The following is a 26,377-nucleotide window of genomic DNA, read 5'->3' on the forward strand; positions in this document are numbered from 1 at the left end:
TGACATTAACATCAGTAAGCCTGTGAACATACAAATTCAAAATAATTCTTTTACTTTTATCAAAGGTATCACAAACATTATTTGAAAGGAATTGAAAAAAATTACAAACAGTAACAGCCATGTTTTAACACAGGACTCTTCTGACACCAGTGGGAGTTCCTTTTCTTCCTCTAGTCATAAGTGTTATTTTTACAGTATTAGTAAATAGCTAGACCATTTTTAATACCTCTCATGACTTTTGCCTCCACATGGTACTTACCTTTGTCAATGTAAGTCGTAACGGCCTTGTTTCTTTTCAAGTTAAATGACAGATTTAAGAGCCTATGTACACTAATACTTCAGACTGAAGGTTATCAAGCTTTCCCAGTAGACAGTTTCTTCACAAAATTTGATCATAATTTGCTGATTCAAGAGTCTTCTGTCACCCTCTATATTACAGTGCCCTTGAGTACCGCTGCCATCTCTGTACATGCTTATCCCTTCGTTTAACTCAATCTGTGTCATACTTCAGTTATCAGTTTCCTTCAGCATCATGGCAAGGCTGTTATCCAGATTAAAACTAAGATCTCATTACATAACTTCTCTACTAACTTACATAAGGGTTAATTTTGCAACTAGTTACCTTCTTGTGAAGTGCACCTTAACCTACCCTGCTAGAAATGTAGCAATCTCTACAGCTCTTCAACTGTATCTCCACATCTTTATCATAGAGAATTGCCTTTAATATAACTTCCAAATGAAGTTGACTCTGCTCTGCTGTAATGTCCTTCTTTATTTATTTGAAGTATCAGCACACAGGAAAGAAGTACTAAAATCTCTGCATACATAATTATGCTATTTTGGGAAGATAATTTGCATCAAATTCCAGAAGCATCATTTTCCCTTCAAAATAAATTTCCAATAAAGTGTCAATTCTAGGACTGTTACTGAAGATAAGAGCATTTCTACCATGTTCTGATTTCAGGATATAACTTATCATTTCTGCCCTATCGTTCTAACAGGAGAAAAAAAAATTCTCCACTCTCACCAGTGTAAGTTTTGGTCCCTGATGGGAAACAAAACAATCATGAGAAGTTACACAAAGTTGGAAAGTTATAATAAAGCTGTTGATGGTAATAATGATAGGCTTTCCTTTCTGTCACCATGAAGATGAACTATATGAGTCATCCGGAGAATATACTGTGTGTACATTAAAGTCAGAACCCAGTAAAATATGCATCTATTTACAGAGATCTTAATATTTCCTACTGACAAGCAGTAGCAGAAGAGAAGTGTAGAATAAGACTTGCTATGACAACAAGAAAAATTATGATGGAGTTGCAACAATTTAGGTCTGTTTATTTACTTAATACCAAACATTCAAATCCCCTACACTTTCTCATATCAATGTCTTTACTACTTTTGTATAAGGTGCTCTTTTGCTGCTGTCTGATGACACAAATCAAATTTAAAATGATTAACAACACATTACTTTCCTCAGGATTTTATCACTTTTTTTTTTAACACTATCCAAAGGAATTAAAAAGCTGAGCCATTTATTTTAAAATTAAAATTAACCTGATGTAGCAGTAGATGCCTATACACTACCCAAAAAAATAGAAACAGGCAAAAGGACTTTTCTTAAGATTACACGACCACCCCACCTTAAGCGACTAGTATGATCTGCCTTGTGCTTCTTAAAGGGCAAATATCATAGAAATACACTTTTAGTTGTTCAATACTAAGATTTTTGGGGGAGCTTATTAAATCTGGAATATGATTCACTTGAAGAGATGAGTTCTTTTTTGTAAAGAGTAATCTATAACAAAAACCACTAGAAGGCACTCCAGTTATTTCCTTCAGAGCTGCTATTTTTCCTCACATCTAAAGCTTTGCTGCAGTAGAATCCCAGCCAAAAAAAAATACTTTATAGGAAAAAAGAAGCCAATTGGTTTTGTAAGCTATAAAGGTTAAAATAATCCTCTGAAATATTCCCCTTGGAAAGCTTGGAAGCAACCTTTTTTTCTCTCCAAAATTTTATGACAGCTGATAAAGCACGTAAACATATTTTTTTTGGTTATTTTTATTTTGACTAAATAAAAATCACTGATCTGACTTATTAACACTGATTCCCTCATGACAAAACCAAAGTTCCCTGCCATTTTACCCACCTCTTACTATACATTAGCAATTCCTCCTTCAATTTCCACCAGCACACCAAAGAATAAGAACTACAGTTACTTTATTAAAATTTATATATATATCAAAAAATTAAGAACTAAAACAAGAAAATTCTAAACTTAGAAAAGCTAAGAATTGCTAGATGAGAGAACACAGAACGAGGTTTTTCAGACACTCCTCTCTACCCATGGGGAGATGGCTGGGTACATGGTTTTCTCCGCTCCAGAAAATCCCAGCAGCTGACAAAGAGATCTCAAACAGTGCTTTTTAATCCCTCTCTTCCACTAGACTGGTGTCCCACTGTGCCCTCTGCTCCAGGCAGGCACCTTCCCTGGGGTTGTGAACTCACTACTTACCAGCTTGTCCTAGACTGTTTACCAGAAGGACACACAAAATTTTGTTTGGTTAATCTTAAACAAAGTACACTCTTCTTCTCCTTCAAATCATTTAAGTTATGACCTGGAGCATACACACAACATAAACTAGAAACATTCATCCCTGCTAAACTACAAGAATTATTTGGAAGATTACAAGTAATCACCAGCAAGTTCAGCAGATTTACTACAGAAGCTCTAGTATTGATAAACTCTCCCAGCTACTCTCATAGCACAAAAAACAGCTTGCAAAGGGTAAATGCCATGCTTAACTACACAAAGCAAGTCCTCTCAGAACAGTACAACAGCTACTTTTGGGTGAAATTTTTAGGCATCCCTTACTTTTCCTGTAGAATTTTCTGTCCTCTAAATGCTTGCAGAGATCAAGTGTTAAACTAAAACCAGTGTTACCTTTCCACAGTTTCTCTGCTTTCCTTAGAGAGTCAAGCATCACAGCACAAACCACAGGCAATGCTCTCATAATCTTACACCTTGGCAGCAAGCAGAACTTTCTGTACAGCTTATCATTAAAGGGGATTAATAATGTATGAGATTGTCATTTGGTGGTATAGGAGAGAGATTAGGCTATGTAAGAAGAGAAGAGGAATTATTTTACCACTCTCAAAATGAAAGGCATGTTTACTTGTCCAAAAGTTAAATTGGCAAGTGTATTTATGACTGCAGGCTACCCCAAAACTCTCATAGTTAGTTCCAAAGTTCTATCCAAAGAGCAATCTCATTGCTTCTTCCAGGCCATAAAAATCCCTGAAGAACCAATAAGACTTAATTAAATACATACCTGTTTTTCACACCGCATTGGAAGAGTGAAGTAACTATGTTGAAGTTTACCGCTAAAAGTAGTAAAGTAGCAGTTAAGATTCCACTTTTATGTACTGGAATAGGATGAAAATCAAAACTACAGGATAACATGAGAACTGGATGGCCTGCACTAAAGATGGTAGAACAGAAAAATTAACTTTCAAGAAAAACATCACATCTTTTTATTTGGACTGAAAAAGAGGGAATACTAGACAACATTTCTCTTAAAAGTAGCAGCAAAGGAAATGAAGATTTTAGAAGAAATTGTCAGTTGTGCGGCAAATGATCCCTCAATTTAATAGTTCCATAGCATAAGTGATTATACTGTCTTTATTTAAAGTCAACATTTGTAGGCTGCTGAATAATGGAGAGGGGCAAAGTCAAAGTATCCAGCAATGCTCCTATTTTCTAACATGACTGAGCACAGCTAACGCCTTGAATAAAAGAGAAGGCAACATTTTGAAGACAGACCTTAATAAGGAGTTTTCAAGCACAACTGAGCAGTTACAGAAACCAAAGAACATTTGCTAAACTCTGATTGTGCAGTAAGATGTGACTTTTACTGTTCTTCCCATGCTATCTAATACTAACATGTAAACCAAGTAATAAGCTTTAAGCAAAAAGCAACTTCTCCAGTTATTCTTATTCCACTGCCTCCCCTTTCTGAGAATCTCAGTAAGGCTTGTCATCAAAGGGTCAAACACATACACCATGCCTCTTATCCCTGTAGTCCACCAAAGCTGAGATGAAAGCCAGAAGATTACTTTCATTGTATCTTCGCACATACTAACTGTAGCCAACATTTTGTGTTGGAACAGATGTTTTCCTAGCCTCAACAGAAATGAAATTCAAAATACAGTATGTTATTGATATGGATTTATTCACTCATTAGCCACTTCGTGTTTCAGGAGCTACCTAACGCGGGTAACAGAGGATGAGTCACAGTGAAGGGAAGGAAGGTATAAAATATAAATCAGTATGATCTGAGTGAAAGACAGTTACTGTAGTAAGTTTTGTTCCACTAGGGTGAATTAAGAATTTAAATTACTTCATGCTACCAAATAAATTCATCCAGCAAAACTCATCCATTTACTAGAACTGAATTGACAAAATTTCCATTTTGAACTCATCCCCATGAACACATTGTGAACATAATTGCTGCTTAAGTCCACAATATCAGCAGTTTTCATTAAATCTTCAACTCCTCAGACATTAGGAGTAAATTATTAATACATATTGAATATATATATTTCCATTATATAATTAATTCCATAACACATTCAGGAATTTTTTTAAGGCCTCCAAACTTTATAGATAGACATAAGAAGCAGCTTTAACAATTACAATTTCTAGAGTTAACTCACAAAGCAGTCGAAGTGTTACTAGTAAAATTTTAACACGGCCATGTAGTTTTTATGCAAAGTACACAATGCCCCCTACATGTTTCAAGCTCAGGTTTGGCATTCTCACCCAAAGTTTCTTTATAGCAAGATCTAATGCTTTTCTATAGCTCTGCTAATCTGACAAGAACTTTGACAAAAATACTTTCTCCTCCATTAAGGAGGACTGTTAATAGTCAGCACTTCTGCAACTATGTTATTTTTTCTTGGTTTGAGTACTGCCAACTTATAGATTGGCCAAACTTCCTTTTGCAATTTCACATACTAGAAATTTATAAAAGAAAGTTCAGTGTTATTTCAGCAAGTGCAGGGCTATGCGTTATCAGGTCTTACACTTGTACCATCTGGTACAGCAAGGGAAAAAAAAAAATATTCATCTGCTTTTTAACTTGACCAAAGGGCTATTTTCAACAGGCACCTGATCCATGTCCCAGGAGCATCCCTGTACATTATGGATAAGACTGTAATGTGGAAGTAGCAATTCCAAATTCCTTTTTTTTTTTTTTTTAAATGTGTAATACCTATTTTAATGCAAGTTTTCCTATGACAACTATTTCTAAATTAAACTTGGGGAAAGAAAAGCTATTCCTATCCTCATGCCAAGTATTTTAGCAATTCCCCATCGTGCCTAACAGAATGAGTATGTAATGCAGTGTCACACCTCCAGGGACTGAGAGAAAACAGAGGGTTTAAAAATGTCTTACATTAAGGAACTAAATCTAATCTATAAAACCTGGCAGAAATCTAGAAATAATTCAAGCTGGGATGTTCTGTTCTGCGTTACAAACAAATACATCAGTCACCTACATTACTTTTAACATTTATTCACAGAATACATTATCAGTTTTTGCTACCATTTGTTTTCCTGTCTTCAGTTAGTTACTTCAAGTAAACATTTTGAATCCTAATCATTTTTGCAGATTTATGGTAGATGATCATCAGTGTGCATGTACGTGAACACCACCACCACCCTACCTGCAAGACAAAGTAATGTTCGCCCCAGAATTCCAGACAATTAGAAAGGACAAAATTGTAATCTGGAAATGGATTTACACGTGTACATGCACTTACACGTGTACATGCACAGACACACTGGCAGTAACTCTTCACACAGCTCATTCTAAATCATCATGTCTTCCTGTAAAACAAAACAAAACAAAAACATAGTTAAGGCTGCTAATGTATCAAGCAACCATATAAATACAGAAAAGGAAGCCTGTAAATGCAAAATAAGAAAATTATTTTGTTTTTCCTGATGTCTTTCTTCTCTTACAAAGATCTTTATTTAAATTGAAAGCAACAAACAGGTGTCAATATTTAGTACCAACTGCACATTACTAGAAGTAATAAAATCTAACAAACATAAGATACACCTGTATGTACTAGGTTATAGTGTTCTTGTCACCCAATTTTAGACTCAAAATAGTGGGGGAAAAAAAACTTGTGTGTTTTTGCACTAAGTCAGAGAATGAGATTTATATTCTGAAGTTCTTCTTTGAAATTAAAGGAGCATTTAGACTCTCTTTTATTACAAAATTAAGCTGAAAGATAAGTTTTTAATATCTACCATTCAGAGGCTAATATGGTTCATGGATTCTACATTGGATGAAAGTATTCCCTGCAAAATTCAAATACTTTATTGCATGCTCTCTGTGTTTATACTGCTAATACTTAGTATCAATGTTACTAGCAGACATGAAATGGCTTAAAATATTAATGGGTCCTTTCACTTTCCCAAAACTGAAAGATGTAATTTTAGTCACTTTACAAAAGAAAGTGATTTTATGATGTAGGTAAAGGATTTAATCCTTCCTGTGGAGGAGACTAATATGAACCTTCTTACCTTGCTCCTAAGCGTAGGCTGCTCTTTTTAGAATATTTTTGTTGCATGCTTCACTAGATAAAACAACCTACTCCCTGTAGATCAGACAGTAGAGGGCAGCAGCACATCCCCAAATTTAACATTAAAATGTTAGCATAATTCACCACCACATGTAAGAACGTTTTATGATTCAGCTCCAACAAGTACTTTCCCAAATATGCTTTTCAAAGCTATGACTTATACAGGAAAGTATAGATACTGAAACCACTGAAGAATTCTGTAGTTCTCTCATCAAGTGATGTTTATTGTTGGAGCCTGCTGAAGTACTGCTGCAGGAGGAAGGCATGATGCACATAAGTGATGATTCTGCAAGGGGTTTTTAATTTTGGCATTAATATTTTAATTCAGATTAAGAGAGAAGGGGATATTTCTTTTCCTGAAGTTATAAAGCTTAATTCTTCCCTGATCCTTCCATCTTCCATACGTAATATAGTTTAACATATTTGCCTTCTTGTCGTTTAGCTCTGGTAAAAAGAAGTTAAACTAAAACAATTGCCCGGATGAAACTTCCCATTTGTTTTACTTTCTTTCGTCCAAAATTTAAAACGCCACAAAAGATTTTTTTTTCTCTTTAGGTACATAAAAATTAATAAGCTTAAATAGATATAGAAAAGTTACACAAGGGATCGCAGTTTCATTTCACTCATTCCAAAGCTCTTATCACAGGCCGATACAAAAGCAAACATGAGTGTCTGTTAACAGCCTTAAGAAGGTGCATTCACTCAATAGGAAAACCACTAGAGTTCCCACACAGCAGTAGAAGTTTGGGGGGGCGGGGGGGGGGGGGGGGAGAGGGGAGAGGGGAGCAGCTTGAACAGCTGAACAAATGTTGCTACCTCAAGGCTCTTACCACTGTCCTAAAATCATTCCAGTATTGAACACTACCATGCCATCAAGCTGTCATACTTGTAAAAAGCAACACAATTCAAGAACAGAAGTCAAGTTGAGGATAGTGCCCTATCTTTTGATAAGCAAATCTGAATTATTCCTACAGCTTTCACTTTCCCAGAAATCCCAGAAAGACTAATATTCAATGCCTAGATAAGTAGCTGGGGGCAGGGAAGTGGGGAGCACCAACAATCTAACAAAAACAGATTTCAGCGTTAAAACCTCCTTCTAATCTGGTGCAACTGAAAATTTTTGTTTTGCATTCATTCCTGCAACCAACATCAGAACTCTACAGTTTCTTGTTTGGGAACACTCGAAAGAGCTGTACCAACTTAAATAATAACTTTTATTCTCTACAATTGATTATCCTGCTAATTTCATTTGCTTTTTCCTTCAAATAAAAGTGTCTAAACAGTCCACCACTCACAACAGAATAACAATTTATGTATTCTGCTGTTCCAGAGCTCCAAACAGCAAGGAGAGACAAAGTTATCTATAGTTTTCTCTAACCAACTTCAGATCAGACAGGTGAGCCTTTCTTTATTACTCTGTTAACCCTTCCCTCCATAAATATTGGTATATTTATTAAATAGGAATTGCCGTACAGCTTGCTCTCAGGCAACAATTATTTGTGTAGTTATGCCTTCACCTTTTCAGTCTGTAAAACAAGCACATTTAATTTCAGACAGGCTTAATGAGTTTAGATAAGGGCTAAGCATTTTTCTCATTATAATATTGTCTTGGTAACATTCTGTCTTTGAAAATAATAGTTCTTCTTCCATTCTCAAGAGAAGAGGAAGAGGAGAATAAACAAAAAAAAAAAAAGGAAATGTATCCCTTCGAATATATGGAATTGGCTGGCAATCTTCAGCCTGACATTGACTAGAAACATCCATCTGACATTTGTATGAAAATGCATCTATCCTCAGCTGCTTAGCAATTAGTTTGGTAGCTTCAGTTGAGTATACAAGATCATCTTTGGATTTTCATTTTGAGTTTTCACTCATTTTACTCTCCCTTCTTAGATTTTTAAATAAGGCTAGCTTCCCTTGCAAACTGCTTGCTGTTTTCTTAACAGCAGTTTTCCCAAGAGTTTTAATAGGCTGTTTGTTCTGCGTAGTCACCCAAGGAAAAACGCTGTATTCTCAAATCAAAGTGCATATACTTATCTGAGTATGTTCTACTCCCCAGTGACCACATTTCATCTGTTCACCAGTTTAGTAACTAAGCTATCAACCCTACACCCACCCCCACCCCAAACTTTCAAGCAATGTAAGCAGAAGAGTTTCCAGTTCCTTTTCATGCATTGCTATGACTGTCATCCTTAGAACTACTTAAGGATTCCGTTCAGCTTGTATGCCATTAGGAAGAATATGAAGAAGAGTTAGAGAATTTGGGCAAAAAGAAATGGATTTTTTTTGCTTATAGTTATGGGAAGAATGAATTCAAACAGATTGCTCACATCACATGCCATAAAGAAACCAGTATTTGTCACATGAGATTTTTAAATTACCTAGCTTCAGTTAATTTGTTGTTTTATTCTTTCCATAATAACTGGATGTGGAAATTATGCAGCTCAAGAACATCTTGCTCTTCATCCTATCACCTTATATGGTACAATGTACAAGTCCTAGGAAGTCATAGGAAAAAAAGCTTTTGTATATTAACTTTAATGAATGTGTTCAGGTACAGCACAATTAAAACACTAAATTCAGCAATATCTCTGTCAATAATTTTCTTCTTATGTAGAGGTATTGCTTTCTAATACTGAATGAGTCATACCTTAGAAGAATAATGGAACTCTAGATACTTAAGTTCAACAATTGAAATCACAAACCTCCAGTGTGCCACCCTTTTGTGAAAGAGAAATGAAAGGGTTATTTCCACAACACACATTGTTTTTTTTTCTGAGGTATAATTAACTACACAGGAAAAGCTTAAGTGGGAAATCTTCAAGATCAATTTTTCTTACTATTTGCAAAACTTGTTTTAAATCAATCATACTATTACTTCAGTCTCCTTAATACCACTTGTATTGAGCTAAAGAACTTTTCTACTAATGGATAATAGTGTGGATATTTCTGTGTATTTACATGGCTCTTAGTACTGTCTAAAAGTCTGAAAGAAAGTTAAGGCAGAATAACCATTCTCAACAAGTAGCCACAGGTTGGTTGTAGCTCAGCAAGGCCACACATATGATGAATTTAGCTGAGATATTACAATTGCAGGTTACTTCAGTTATCATGTACATCTAAGTGAAACACAGTGAATAAAATCAGATATTTTACTTTACCAAGTAGAGATGCACATTTTTCTGAATTCAGTAAATCCATTTTGAAAAGATTAGAAAGTCGTCAGAAGAATTCAGTAAAAGTGCAACTCCAGAAATAATTTAAATGCAACTGCAGTCAAGTTTTGATAATGACAGAGAGCTTTTTCCAGTATTTGAACTTCTAGACTAACAAGATTAATTCTATGATTAATGTGTCTTAGTGAAACATGTATTTTATAGAATTTTACGATAGAACAGCCCCAACACACACACAAGTTAGCACAATACAACTGTTACCTGGCAAAGCTATCATAACACACAAAGAAAGCACTAAGCAGTCAATGTTAATTCTATCAGCAACTAAGAAGCCAGCATAATTATACAGTAATACTGTTATTTAGTGAAACTAGTCAAGAAGGTGATCAAGGTAAAGCAAATTAAGTGTTTTCCAGTGTTCAGATCAATATGTTTAGCATATATACACATATATGCTAAACCATTAAAAAAGGTAGGAAAAAATAAGACACGTACAATCTTTTCATTCTGATTATATAAAGTGAGGTTAGTTCTAGACACAACATAAAACAGCTTTTGCACATGGCTTTTTACTAGATTTCATTATAGGGCAAAACATCATGATACTTACTCCAGATTACTAACGCCAAACATGTATGAACTTGTGAATACAAGACACAATGATATGCTTACAAAAGTTTGAACATTTCTTTTGTTCACATTCATTTCTTTCTCTCCTTGGCTTCAAAGTTTTTTCAATCCAGAAAAGATCACCAAACCCTAATCACAACAAAGTATTGCTACGTCTGTTAGTATTCTGTTAGTGATTTCTTTTTCTTCCTCTTGAGTGCTAAGGTTCAATTAAAAAGTCAGGTTTAAATCAAATTAGTCACTTGTATTACTATCAACAATTAGAACATCTGGCTGCACACAAAGAGAAATATTTTTATACAAAAAAAGAGCAATATATTTCATAAATTATTCTTTGTAGCTTTTTTCTCCAGTGACTTACTTATGGATGTTCTTATACAATGCCCGGTTTCCTGTTTCACAATCACTTCCTCTCTAACAAAGCTCCTGGGGACGTAAATCACAATGTTATCTGTAAATCACTGTTAACATCAATATCTTCTCTACAGACTCAGGAAATAGCATGGCAGTTTGATGGTCCATAATAGCACACCAAGACTTGCACAAATATGTCCTGGATTTATACATGTAAAAGTAAACAAAAATAAACATCCTACTTGGTATTTAAATTTATGTTCCCCTGATGTTTGGAAAGTTCCAAGGTCTGGACATTAAAAACTGGAAAACTTGAGGGAGAGGCATGAAAACTATGATAAATTATGATAATCTAACTTCCCAACTTATGATTTATTTCTTTATGCAGTTCTGTGCTGCAGAGAGCTCAGCTGTTTTGTAAGAACAGCTTTTACACTACTTCAGTGAGTGAGTCTGTTTTGATTAAGTAAGGGAAGTATCATGACCATGACGCTATATACCTCTCTTTATTAAACCTATCTAATATTCTCTGTCACCCTAATAACCAGCATTTATATAATTTCGTACTCTTAAGATACCTCTGCTTTTTGAGATTAACTTTCATGCACATATACTAATTTGAGGCATTTTGTAGAGAGCATTCCACAAGTTTTTCATTTTGCCCCTAGCCACTAAATAACAGACAAAACATCAATAATTAAAATAAACCATGGAATCATGCAACTGGAATAGAGATGATTAAGTATCTATATATTCAAACATGTCAATAGCACACTATGTATCTTAAGTCCCTTACAAACTCAGACAATACAAAGAAAGAATTGCAAGTAAGGAGATTTAGGTGGTGACTATGAAAATGTCTTTTCTCGATTAGAAAAGCTGTAAGAGAATACATTGCACTGTCTTTACACAGCTTGTACCAACACCTGATTTCAGTACAGAAGACAGTCTTCTGACTTGTGCCTATTTCCAAAATAGATTTCACCCTGCATATAAACTGGACTTCCATTTCATGCTGATAGAGGTCAAAATCAGAATTTCTTCAACAGAAATTAACGTTCTTTGGGTGGAAGATAAATATATGCGGGCAAAACATAAAACACACTCCTGCCTCTCCAATACAGATGTTTGTGTTACCCACTTGTACCTCCCTTCAAAAATATATAACCTTGTCAAAATTGTACTTTGTATCTTACAGCAGGTTTGTGACACATTCTAACTGTAATGATTTAGCAATCTCCAAGTGTCAGACACCATTTCTATATTATTTTTTTAATTTCAGTTTCTGCTTCATCTTTGATTACCTTGTTGACTTTACAAATACCTAAAGGCAATGCTATCCCATACCATTGACTGGTTCCATTTGTGACTCATTTCTACTCTTATCTTCAGAAAGATAAAAGTGTTTCTTCATTTAATTACATTATGTTCCCATTACTTGCTGGAACACACTATTTCTTAAGCACAACAATTTCTAGTAAGGTTTAAAATAAAGTTTCACTGCACAAAATAGGCAAAAATGTAATTACATAAAATCATTGGACTATAATGGTAAATTCATAAAGACAAATTGCAGAGGCAATTTTAAGTTTGGATCACAGATTTTGGAGTTTCTAACATAAACAACTGAATATCAAAGTTATCTTCCATAATTAACAGGATTCTGACATGATTAAACAAACTGAAAATGAATTCACATTTATCACCTTGAATCATGTTTATGGCAATTCATTCTTTAATAGAGAACATCTCTTTCTGAAATTATTCACATCAGTAACATTTGCTACAATATTACTGCCACTTGTTAGGGAACATCTGAATTTTTCCTCAGAATATTCTTATTAAAAGTGTATTTATTTCCCTATTTTGAAATACTGCCAGAACCTGGAAGCACTTGGTGCTTTCTAGGATGTTCATGAAAAGGAAAAAATCAGTGAAAATTCTATTTCACAGAATTATTAGTACAGCAATAGTACCCTGTTTGCATTTCAATGTTTTATGTATAGAGCAACATCTAACAACATTAAATAAAACTGAAAAATCCGGCATGGAACAAAGCTGAGTAGATATAGTTGGCACTCTCAACTGTGAATCAGTTTTCATCTGGAGAAACAGCAAATGCTAGGTCTGTATGCCCTAACTTTGGGGCCAACCTCCACAAGTAAATGATGTCCAAGGAAACATCACCTAATTTTTCAGACTGCAGAGCAAGTTAACGTATTAGAAAGGTCACATTGTTTTTGTCTGCTTTGCAGTTTTTGTTTTTTTTTAAATTAGTTATTTATTAATTAGCTAATAAAATAAATTACTATTTGAAAATCTTCTGATATTAGCACAGAATGAGACTCTTTGCACTGTTGGCCTCTTCCATTTCTGAGGAAATAACTAGAATTAAATTAGCCTGCCACAGCTGTGGGACTAGCTCCAGTTGGGTGGAAACATTCCTTTCTTAGTATAAGGCAGATCAGAAAATGTTAAAGATCAGAAGTTATTTCGCATGTAAAATAACGATTAAGATGTCCATCATTGCTTCTGAGTCCTTCGACCTGAAGCAGCCATAGTTAACATTATGATCCTAGGTAAACCATAAGAAAATCCTGTGTATAGTGAAATACTGCTAAGTAATCCACAGTTCATAACTGCAAAATTATTTTTACTTGCTCTTTGAAGCTAAATATAAAGCTCCTTTGTAGGAGTTTTAAGCATATTAATTGTGGTTGCTTAATGCAATTGGTTGCTCTGTTCCAAGGGATGACTCTGTTGTGCGCTGAATTTGCAATTTGCATTTCCATATGGCTAAGAGAACTGTTTTCAAAAACTATAGCAGCTGGGAAGTTTTTTTCATTGCAAATTATAAATGTATGATATGTAAGTATAAATCATCCACTATATCTAATTCAAGTTAGTGATCCAATGAGTGCAATCAAAAGTGTTATTTTTTTTTTTTAATTTTCACCTATTCCCATGTCATTAAAGTATTGTTATCCTAACAACACACACGCAAATACAAGCTAGCATTTGAAAACATTTGATCAGCTGGGGAAGAAATTTATTCAAATAAAATGAGCTAGCCTGCAAGTACAAAAAATTTAAACAGAGATCACATCATCCAGTTTCTGTCAGTGATAATTACTTGTATTGAGGTAGCCATTTGCAAAGGTAATCTTATTCAGTGTCACTTTAAACATCTCTAGAACTACTGCCTACAAAACAGATACTTACCACTACCCTATGAAGTACGAGGCACTCTGCAATAACTTGATCAGCGTGGTTATTCACTACCTAAAACTGTCAGTCAAGCATCTATACACAGTAACTATTCTACAACATTTTTTTTGTACCAAATTTACTGTCAAAGAAAATATTACTTTTCAGTAGTGATATCCATCCACACCTATCTTACTCAAATAGGCAATGGATAGACAACATTATTTTGGGGTGCAGTAGAAGATACCAACAAATGAACTTCGGCAACCATGTCTCAGTATGCAGACATATTATCTGTGTAGCTTGTTTTTGAATAAGCAGTTCTGTTTTTCTTTTTTAAATCATGTGACTACTTACACAAAGTAAGACAATTCTAGTATTTGCACATCATTTGTTGTATTCTAAGAGCCTCATGTTCCAGGCACCAGAAGCAGCAAATAGGCACATCTTCATTGTTTCAAAACAACTATGAAACTTAAGTAATATGAGAGACCTAATCTTGGAAGATGCAGCTATGGAGCGAGTATTCAAAGAACACTCAGGGAAAGCAATTCAACATGCTTGACTCAGACTTAGTTATCAAAAACACTTGGGCTCATTGATACCAATTCAAAATTGGAAATAAAGAAAAATAACAAAGATTAAAAGTGAAGCTGTGAAATAATAAAGCTTGTTTTCTTTCAGAAGTATTACAATGTCCTACCTGAGCCTTAACAGTTACCAAGAACTAGACATAGTCAAGAGAAGAAAGATATTTAGTCAGTGACTGCAGAAGAAATACCTTTATTATTTTCAGTCATAATAGCCAGTATATTTATCACTATGAAAACTAATTATTTTAAAGAGAAATTATCTAGTCAATATGGTTCAGGGATTCATCTAGTGCAGCAATTTTCATTTTCAGGTATTAATTTTTCTTATTGTAGTAGCCACAGTGACATGAAGATATAAACAAGTCCAAGATATACACAGAAGTATACTTATAAGATCAAAGAAAACATAAAGGGAAAGGGAAATGGAAGGGAAAATGAAAGGTGATTCATATGAACATGCATGTACACGTGATACTTTTAGAAAACAGAATTTGTTTACTGGTATACAAGCTCTTCTTCCAAGGGTTTGAATTTGGCTTTTCAAATATAAAGTCAATCAAAAATTGAACTTTAAATTAAAAAAATAATAACCTCACCAACAAAAAGATTGACTTGGAAATACATTCTTTATTTTCATTATTTTATTACAGAACAATTATTCTTTAAATGGAATGTGTCACCTACCCCCTCTGTCCCATTCTCCCCCTCCCACATTGATCCGACGCAGTTGATTTCTCTCATGCTTTTTTAAAAAGCAGACAATGCACTGACTGGGACAGTATCTCAAGGCCTCATTGATGTACTTATGGCAAACACCAAGGTCATCCATTCTCTCTTCACATATTATGAAATGCCCTCACTGTCCCATGAATTACAAAACACAGGTGAGTTGATTCATTTCTCATGTCCATTTATGGCTCTGTATTTCAGGACATTATTATAAATCTTTGATTATGATGAAGTACCCAAGTCATATTGGGATTGTATACCGAACCTAATTAAAAAAAGTGAGGGCAAAATAAATAAATGCATTATTATTGTTGACTCAGTACATTCAATAATATTAATGAGAGAATCCAGAGAAAAGTTCTCGGATCACTATGAGAAAAATAAGTGACAATGTGCTTCAGATAGCAACATGAACACTATCTTCAATATTCCTTGTGATATCTTAGTGTTACTACTGCTTATTAAGCGCTCCACAAAAGTTTTGTTTTCGTAAAAAACATAAGAAGTTATCCTTAATTAGTTAGAAAACACCATTATAAGCAGATAACATAAGACAGTAGAAACCCATCCAATTTATGTTACAAACCGTTTGCTGATTCTGCCAGACCAGGATTACTATCAGCAAGAACTTCCTTACCTAAGTTTCTGAACTACTAGTATTACAAAGGAAGAACTTGTGTTCTTCTTCTTCCATATTTTTTAAAATCCTCATTTCAATTTAAAGAAAAATCTCAGAAGACAACTTTTACAATGTCTTTGAAAATAGTCAGCAAGATTGTGAAAAGAGCCATGGTAAATTGTAATTGAAAGGAAAAAGCAATAGCATAAGTTTATCCTTTATGCCTCAAAGTTTATACCTTTCAAAAGGTTCATAAGCCTTCAAAACCTTACAAAGTTGCAAAGTTTATACTTTGGATATTAGTATGTGAAGATGACACATTTAAGGAAGCCAGTCTCCACTAACTCTGCTGCTCATAGAATTAATTTTACTTTTATGTCCTTTGTTTTGTTGTAATTTTAGTGACATTTAAGTTCTCAAAGCAAGACTTATTTAAATCTAAGCTTGCTTATATTTGAACAACTGCAGTGTGAACTTGAAGAAAACAAGGCAAGTTTTGCAATATTATCTAAGCATCATAGCAACCTAGAATGTTACAAAACAAAAACACAATGTGCGTAAACTAATGCACTTGAATTTCACAAATATTCTGATGAAAGCTCTCTGCCTATTTTCTATTCAGACTTTAAAAAAAAAAAAATCTTACAATAGGCATTTATTTTCTGAAAAGGCTAAGATCGTCTGAGAGAGATAGAATTGAAGATACAAGGCTTGAAGTAGAAAAAAAAATCTAGTAACGCAGAACTACACTATTAACAGCTAGGAGATATGTTGCTATTTTAAACACATGCATTATTTACCTGATGGATTTATTTGTAATATAAATGATACCATCCCAGTTAAGTACTCAGCATTTCAGTATCTCATAATCTTGTACTTACATGGAGTAAGTATCCATTACTACTTGGAATACATTTAGCTTGCTCAACTGACTGCTTAATGAGGTCTGGGAAATAAAAGCCTTATCTATAAAAAGCCAATGCAGAATGAAGCATGCGTGCACACTTGTTTTCAAAGCAGAGAAAAGTATTTGTTTAGTCTTAATGTGAAAATGAATTAAATTAAGCAGAGCATTCAGAAAAGTAGAAATAAAATACATGTACATCTTGTTTTCTAATAAAGAAAATGTTTTCCATTTGTTGAATGTTGTATTTTTAGAGTACCTTTTTTTTTTTAATAAATACCATTATGCCTTCAAAATCTCTTCTGGAAGCTGTGCATTCCCCCTCACCCCCACCAAACAAGTTCTTTAGGAATTCCACACACAAATGGGTCTAATGCAGCTTCCTTTAATAGCTTTTTTGGAGTGTTCATGATGAGTCAGACTTGTCTGTGTTTCAGCTCCAGAAATATAAAACAGGACATGATTAGCTGCATTCACTCAAGTTTTAATTAACATACTAGTCATCACTCAGTGTTTAAAGGGTACTGACAGTAAATGCTAGCTACCTCCCTTTCACTCTACTCATTTGTAGGTACAAGCAAGACTCATTAAGGAAACCTGTTATTAATGATTGCTATACCACTGCTGCCAAATACAAGTTAAAACAATATCCTTTACTTCAGAGACGCACAAATTAAATCAGATAGAAGTCTTACCATGCATACGTAAGTGAACGTATACGTCACAGAGTCAGAAGCTCTCAACTGCTGGTATTCAATATCTAAAACATTTCAAACTGAAAAGTAGGCATGGCACAAAGTGCGTTAACTGACTGAAGAAACCTGTGTTTCTTTTAACAGAAGCATTCTGTGAACTTACACTTGTCAGACAACTTAAATACACTGTTTTAAGTAGAGTGTTTTTACAAAGGAGTCACTTCAGTGTTTTAAAATAAAACTGATGCTAAGTGACATTTATTTTGCTGTTTTAGCTGTTATTAAAAAAACAACATTCAGTGATCCTGCAGTAAATAGAGCACTTAACCTTTTCTTATAAGGTGTCATTACCTGAAGATCCAGTAAACAGCAATTCTTAAATTTGTACAAAGATAACTGGTACTACTCAAAGTTTCCTTTATTTCCTGTAGATGCACAAAGATCAACTGAATAACTTTATTCTGATGGGGGAAAAAGGCATTTGCCATTCTAGCAGCTGAAACCAGTTTGCTTGTACCTATTTACTTCAGTGTGCAAAACTGGGTGTTGGCCAGAGCTGACAAATTAATGTTTAATATTCAGTAGTGTCATGATGAAGCATTCCTTCAAAAAAGGAAGTATGACAAAAAGCTGTTTCCTGTTTTCTGCAGACCATGTGGTAAACTTGTTATTTTTCATAATGTTAAGTTTATCTACTAAGAAAGCACTTTTTACATTCTGACGTACTCAGCTAAAAGTAAAAATACACAAAAAAGCACACAATCCCAGGAAAAATTCTGTAAAATCCATACACCTTCTCTTTTCATAAAGACTTGTTTTATTATTATTCATAGCTTTATTATTCACATAGGTCCAGCATGTGCTTGTGACATTTGACATTTAATTTTTGACACCCCCCCCCCCCCGACACCCTCCACCCCCCAAAAAAATAAGGTACCTCCCTGGTTTCCCCTTACAATGATGTTCTTATTACTGTGACACTACCTGAATGCATTTGGTGTGACAGTTACATGAAAACTGTATAATGGTGCTGTGCTGTCATTTCACAAGAAAACTGGCTTCATTAAAGACACAATACAGTGAATTCCTTGACTAAATGAGCAATGCCAGGAGCAGCCAAAACCAGGAGAAGCTGAGAACTGCAGCCAGGGGTTGCCGAGCAATATCAATTTTTTTTTCTAAGCAAGGGAGCTGTGGGAAGCCCACATTCAAAAGATCCCTAAACCTCCAAAGATTAGGTTCTCCCATTCTCCTACTGTTCCTTCTCTCATCTTTCATCACAGTTTGGAAAGCTTACAGCTGCTGTGAACTGAGCATATGTTATAACAACCAGATCTAAATGATGGAACAGTTCTGCCCCACTGATGAGTCAGCACAGACATATTTCTGAAGTGAAGTAAGTTTTACTTCACACCGGAGAAATTTTAATAGCTCTTGAAAGAAACAGCTCAATACATCTCCAACAAATGTAAACTCTAAAGCCAGACTTGAAACAGGTTGCCAACATTTTTTTTTTTTTTTCCTCATTTGATATCCATCAGGCTGTTAGTTTGCTCATGGCTACTGGCTATGCACTACTATGCAGGAAAAAAAGCATTATAACATTCTCCAGAGCATGTTATAAATAAACAAAGATGGTTTCCTTTATCTCAACCAAGTGTACAGCTGCTTAGCTGTAGAGTGCTCTTGATCCACTAATCTGAGATGATAGCAAGCTTCTTATTATGATAGTTTACTTTATATATATATAAAAAAAAAAAAAAAAAAAAAAACACAGAAGTGTGAGCATTGGGCATACTTGAGTGATCACTTATCTTTCAAAGTTGGTATTAGATTTAAGGAATTCTACCAAGCAGTTGACAATGAGCACCTTTTCTACTTTATTTTTGAAGATTAACAGATACTATTGCAGGAAATACAGAAATAAATGACAAAAGAAAAAAGTTCATTTTTCCATACTGTAATAGGCAGAAATTAATTTCAGTCTCTATAAAGAGGCTAAGTAGCACTCATATCTCATGTCCCTTAATTTAAAAGTATGAGTTTACAATGCAGCATTCCACCCTAAGAAAAGTGCAACAAAATCCAAAGACTTTCAGAAGTGCTATAAAATTATGTAGCTTCTGGTTACAGATAATCACTGTGTTTATCCAGTAACTTGCCCTGAACTGCTGCTCTGTATGGGAATTAGATTCATGAACATTTGAAAGGCTAATTAATAAGTAGCCATGGATATAGCACTGTAAATTTTCAAGCTTACTGTGCATTATACTCCAGAATGATTGCACGACGATTGCAGTCCTTAACAAATATAAGCTTACTACAGACTACTGAAAACATGGCTCACCAGAATGTTAACATAGAATGCAAAAAAGAAAGACCAAAGATACTAGTATTTGTTCACACACGGAACATGACAGCTAGCTAATAAAGTTTATACTGATATGCAGCAGAATTATCTTCCAGAGTCTTGACTCATAAGCAGCTTGTTGGCTGTATTTAGCAGCAGAGGAATGTTTAGTTGATTAGCTCTCCTATGACAATAGATTACTATTGAAGACTATTGAAGTTACTGTTGAGGATTTCAGGGAGCATGACATAATTGACATAGCACCTGAGACCCCCAATTAAAAAAGGTGTATTATAAAACTTAAAATAATGCCTGTTTTTAAAGAAACCTGGGAGTTGTTGCCAATTATGTCATTCCCCTTATCTAAGCATTCATATAGTTAAAGTATTTTTAACTTGAGCCTGTTCAACCATAAACAAGTGACTATATGACTGCATTAACTGATTTAGTGACTCATCTCACAAGAACTACACAGTAAAACACAAGTACTATGTTCTGAAGCCTAGTTTTTACAGATTTTTTTTTCTGTCATAAAGGCAACCACAAAGACCTTTCCTAAAAGGATAACAGGAACAAGTAAGTGCTACAAGATTTACTGCAACAGCAGTGTTTTCAAAGTTCCTACAGCATGTTCCACTATGTTAGCTTGTTTTGGTGCACCTTAATACTAAGGATCACATGAACTCAGACTAATCAGTTCAGAGTTTAAGCAATATGATGTCATTGCTATTTGTAATGTATTGACTTATGTCTTTTTCAGTAAGACAAAGGTGATGTTGGATAACTGTGATACATCAGACTTCTTAACCTGCCTCAGCCTGTTTGAACAAGCTCACAATCAGTGCTTGTTTAACCAGGTACTAGAAAGAAATAAATATACTTGCATATTAGTAGAAAATCAAACAAACAAGAAACATGGTGCTTTATGCAATACAGAGAAACAATGAATCTGTAATACCTGTCTATGCAGAAGTTAAAGACTGCTATTCCTAACGTATAAACAACATGAACCCCCCCCCACCCCCCCCCCTTTCAGGATATGCACTGTCACACCCACTCATGCATGCCTGAATGTCAGTCAAGGCCCCACAAGAAAGCATCATCATTAAATTACACCGTTAAGAGAGACTGGAAAACTATCAATACTGTTGCCATCATTCCTCTAAAAGAAAGACTGTAATATTCTAGGTTCAGATAAAGACACCTTCCTTTGATTTGAAGGATGTAGCAGTTAGACTGTTTCAGGACAGAATTCAAGTTCACTACATTAACTCTTACTATTTTTCTTACACTTACAAACTAACACTGTGGTTTATCTCAATATACAACTACCAATAGCAACTACTACTCAATAAGTTACAATTACAGATTCTTACCTGTAGATACTGTCTTGGGACAGGCATTCATTTACTAGAAATAAAGAAAAAGTAGTTTTGTTAAAGCACTCATTTGCTTTCAAGAAGTAATTTCAAGAATTAATTTGACTGGCTAACCATGACTAATAAAATTACACTAAGATTAAACCAATAGAACACAAAGGATGAAAGGGAGATTTGAATCATGCTAACAAAATTGTTCTATCAATTTTTTACAAGCTTTTAAGAAAATTTAAGCTTTTTACATCTACATTAGGTTTGTTAAGTACACAGCTAATCAGAACAGCAATGCCATTTAGAAGGCATGAACTCAGAGAATGACCTACAAATATCAGTTTCAAGTATCACTCAGACCCCAAAAGGACCAGAAATAAACAAAAACATTTATCAATATATCAACTGATTTGTCTAAAAGCAATGAAATCCAGAAAAGCCTTTTTGCTGTCATGAAATGAAAAATACCACACCTTGACACACCACATCTCTGTAGGCACATCCAGTATACATTGCTTTCTGTACTTAAATAATAAAAGCTGATAGCTCTACTAAAATACACCATACATCACTGCTTCAGTCACTTTGTTAGGCTTCCCACCACAAACCAAGAGACAGGTTGAGCAGGATATGGATGCAACTTCAAAATATAAAGAAATAATAACAAGGTTAACACATGTAAAAAATGGCTGAAGTTTAACAAGTTACCATGAGAAAATTAGAACAGCCACGATGCTTGTAAAACACTCAGAAAAAAATCCTTGGAGAATAAAAAAGCAAAAGTAAGGGAGATAAGTATTACTTTCATTGTTTGCAACAACACAGCCTTACTACTGCTATATAACCATATTCCATTAAGTCCCTAGTGCTTTCAGCTGGGATTTTAAGTATTTCTATGTTACTATTTTTGCTCTTTAACCCTAAAACTAGAATCAGCCCAATCTCAGCCTGCAATTTTCCTTTTTTTCTTTTTTTTTTTTTTTTTTTTTTCCTTCCTCTAACTCTGGATCTCTTTTATAGTCTCTCACAATTGTTCCTCACAATTTAGCAATTTTGTCAGCAGTCGGAGCCAAGATTACGCAACTGACACGGATTAGAAAGGGTCTTGGATCCCTGGAAGGAGCAGCTGAATAGCATTGGGAATTTATGCTCACTTTTACCAGCAATGATACAAAAGAAAAGCTGGGTATTACTGAAACCTCACGGTAGGCAAGATCAAGGATTGCTGAGTGAGGTTAAAGCTATTTTTAGATAAGCTAAATTTTAAGGGAGATCACTTTGCAATCCATTTAACAGGGACAGGAAACCTAAAACTGACTGCTGTGATGACAGAGATCAGGAGAGGAGACAACACATTGAAGAAAGTCTACAGCTGTATATGAGTAGTTAAAGGATTGTGGTATGTCTTGTGTTGTATAGTGTTTATGCTAATGACACAGGCGTTTTGGATGAAAAGCTTAAATATATACTACTGGGTGACTTAGTAGCGTGTTTCCTGTTTGTGGTTAAGCTGTTAAGTTAAATACAGTCCGTTTTCTCTTGTGGTTGTACGTTGTATGCAGAACAATTCCTTTTTCTTTTTTTATTTTTTTTCCCTTCTCCATTCCAACTGCCCCTACCCTGTACATCTAAGACATAAGTTTCAAGCTTGTTAACTTAGTTCTTCAAGACTACAACGCTGTATAATAGAACATTTTTCAAGGACTAAAACTTAGGTAGCATGTTTAGTGATCTGTTGACTGCAGCTATTTTAGAATTGCTGTTTTAAGCAGAAGCCTATGTCATCACTGGTAAATGGAAATTCTGTCTTTGAATTTATAATTCATGAACTCAGAACCCTTTTATTTTTCAGATATTTTGGAGTATATTGCTTCTATAAACTTGCACAGTTGTATTTTTTCATATGTCTAAAGGAAGAACGTTAAGTTCTTACATTGCTAGATCCAACAGTTTCCTTCAAAAAACTTTGTTCAAATTCAGATATAAAATAGCATATATTTGTGGGAGGCTCAAAATATGTCTATCAGTCTATGATCGTTTTGCTGTAAGGTAATTGTGTTTTTTGTTCTTTTTTTGTTTTAATATAGATGACATTTTCTGTCACCTAGCTGTTGTTAAGTGTCTGAATGTGGCTGAGGTTACATGAGAAACCAAAAAGATAAATGTTATCATACACATAGCAGTGACCTTCTGTAGCTACATATTTTTAATATTGCAAAATGGTTTTTACTAAATGTATAACTAATTTTTCTTCAGAGATGAAGCGAAGTCGATAATTTGTACAACTACTAGTTTCCACCCTCAGGCCATACTATGTTGCTCTCGGAGATGGGCCAAAACACTGTATTGCAAATCAACTGCCAAAATGATCTGAGGTTTGTCTGGTTGCCTTAAGCACAGTTATGGTTTTCTGTTTGTTATTATGTTTTGTTGTCTTGTTTGTTCTATATATTTTATGGTGGAGGGGCTTTTCCATTTAAATTTTCCTAATTGGGATAGTTGCATTGTATCACCTCACTCCTTTTGCTTCAAATTGCTTGCATTTACATGCTCGTAAGCTGTTAATTCATATATAAGAAGTATTTGTTTCTTGGTCCTTGAAACAAGGGAAAATAATAAGAATACTGAAACTCTGGAGTATAACTAAAAATATTGTCAAAAAGAACAAGGTGGGCTTTAACTTGTGCTGAGGAGATTCAATTCATCCTAGTGGTGCTTGATTTATAGTAATCTATTCAAAAGGAGCCTTCAGAAAATCCTGTAGCAGTGTAAGTACAGCTCAATGATTTTAAGTCACAGCTGAGCACTCTATGTGGAGACTTGCAAAATATTTTTAAGTTGGAGAGAAAAGAGGAAAAAAAAATAGTTGTGCTAAGAAACCAGACATTTATTCCAGGAGAGCAGCAAATGGCGGTAGGAAGAGGAAGTATGACTACTTGTGGGGTAGCTACCTGATGGCTGCAAATCTTTTCTCCACTTAGTCACAGTACAGCTACTAAGAGCCCTTGAAGTAGTAAATATTTTGGCGTTTATTTTCAATTTAATACGCATAGTCCCTAAACCTGAATTCAATGCATTTTCTCTTCTATTGTTTAAAAAGTTCACATATATAATGTTTTACTCCACCTAAAATTAAATTAACTCCAAGCTTAAATGTACAATTGGTCAATTTTTTATTATTTTTATTTTTTTTAGCTCTGCCATGTGTACTTATTTTCACTAATCCTGCCAAATATTTTTTGTAATGTTTTGCCTGCTGCTTTTCTATCCTAGAGCTTAGTCCGATGTAAAAGTTTCACCGGAGAAGACTTGACTAAAGCAGTTAGCTTCATGGCAAACTCAGGATATTTGTGTAAAACATCACTCATGAATATTTTAGTTATGCTGAACAAATAGTGCTGCAAAGTTTGAATTAAAACTCTTAAATTTGTGTGCAGAAACATCAGGCAATTAGAAACTGTTGGCTCTAACTCTACAAAGACTACCTTTATCCTCTACTTATGGTTGATGCATAATACAATTAAGATGACACAGAAATAAAAACAAATGGGCATTAGAGCTCACTGAGGAAAACAGATATAAGTATTTTTTTAACCAAAACTGGCAAAATTGTTGTTAAACTGTTGCTGTAGTTATACAATGCCAGTTATACTGATGTTCCCTGAAATAACTTACTGCCTGTCACAAGAAACAAGTGCTTAAATTCATGATTACTTGATTAATTCTGAAATTCTGTGTAATTAAGGTAGCATAAACTGTGTCCAAATATGTGCTATGAAAATAAGAAAAATAATATCAAAAGAGAATGTGTACTAAGTCACATGCCCAAGAAAGGTTTGGATTTGAGTACCTTCACTGAGCTGGCTATGTCTAAGGCCTTTAAACTTCTGCAAAGATTTTCCTCAGCTTTTAAGAGCCCTACAAGTTTTAGACCAGTGATTTTATTTGAAAGATGGCATTGTCAGATTTTGTCTACAAGCTTTCGTTGTTGGATTTTTTAATTATTATTTCATCTAATACTAAGGCTATTCTTGGAAGTCTCAAGAAATATGAGACTGCTAAATGAATCTCAGGCATGCTTTAATTACATGAATTGACACTCTCTTCTAGAGGTCAGTGAAGTAATATGTTTTTATCTAGATGTGGACTCCAAAGATTTGTGGATTGACCTTGCCCCATCACACCATCACATTTTGTTTTCCTGGTATAATTTAACAAACATAAGATGTTTAGATGTAGAGCTTAGTGAAACGGTTTAGTGGAGGACTTGTTAGTGTTAGGTCAGAGGTTGGACTCGGTGATCTTGGAGGTCTCTTCCAGGCTAGGTGATTCTGTGATTCAGTTATGCCAACATAAAATGTTTTTTGTTGTTGTTGTCTTAATAATACTTCTGTTAATACAAAGACATTCATGAGGCCCAGCCAAAGGTAATCTCTACTGTACAGAAAGACTTCAAGCACTTTCTTTTGGTGTCATCAAACATGAACATGTATACAAGCCTCAGAAGGGGGAGGCTGGCATTCTCAAAATTTAAGTCTTTCATTTCTGGTACCAGTAACTGATTTTTTTGTCAGCACAGCACAGTGTATTTCCAAAATAACACACAGGGAAACATACTGAAGCCCGGATCATCTCGTGAAAAACCCTGTGTGGGAACTGTCAGCACTTGCGCGTAGTGCCCCGCGCTGCTGTGTGAAGCACAGGCCGCTGAGGCTGGGGTTTACAGGCGAATCCCTCGAGCCCCAGCCATCGCCAGCCGCCCCATTTTCTCGGGAGCCCGTGCTACCACAGCTGGCTCCGGCCGCCCCAGCTCAACCCGGACGTGTTAGGCAGCAGACTCGGCCCTTCCCTCTCCCAACAACCCGTCTGAAGCACGGCTGAGCTAGGAGCCCTCCGCATAACCCCAGCACAGCGCCTGTCAGCTTCGCTTCACCTTTCTAGCGGCCGCCCGCGTCCCGCAGCCCCACGCTCCGCCATTTCCTGGCCGGGCGCCGCTACCCCACCCCAGCGCCCTCCCGCCCGCGCTGCCGCCGCCGCCGCCTGCCAGAGCATGCGCTGCGCCCCGACTCATGCGCAACAAGGGCGACAGGGGCTA

General features: G+C 35.1%; 1 long non-coding RNA gene across 1 annotated transcript; it reads right to left on the reverse strand.

Moving 5' to 3' along the window:
• Window positions 1-22,274, reverse strand: LOC118166945. Its single transcript, XR_004750829.1, has 3 exons — window positions 21,991-22,274; window positions 21,289-21,322; window positions 1-20 (listed from the first exon to the last, which is right to left on the reverse strand). It is a non-coding gene; the product is annotated as an uncharacterized LOC118166945 (long non-coding RNA).
• Between the last annotated feature and the right edge of the window lie 4,103 nt (window positions 22,275-26,377).

This window comes from Oxyura jamaicensis, chromosome 4 (assembly GCF_011077185.1).
Source record: "Oxyura jamaicensis isolate SHBP4307 breed ruddy duck chromosome 4, BPBGC_Ojam_1.0, whole genome shotgun sequence".
Taxonomy (NCBI): domain Eukaryota; kingdom Metazoa; phylum Chordata; class Aves; order Anseriformes; family Anatidae; genus Oxyura; species Oxyura jamaicensis.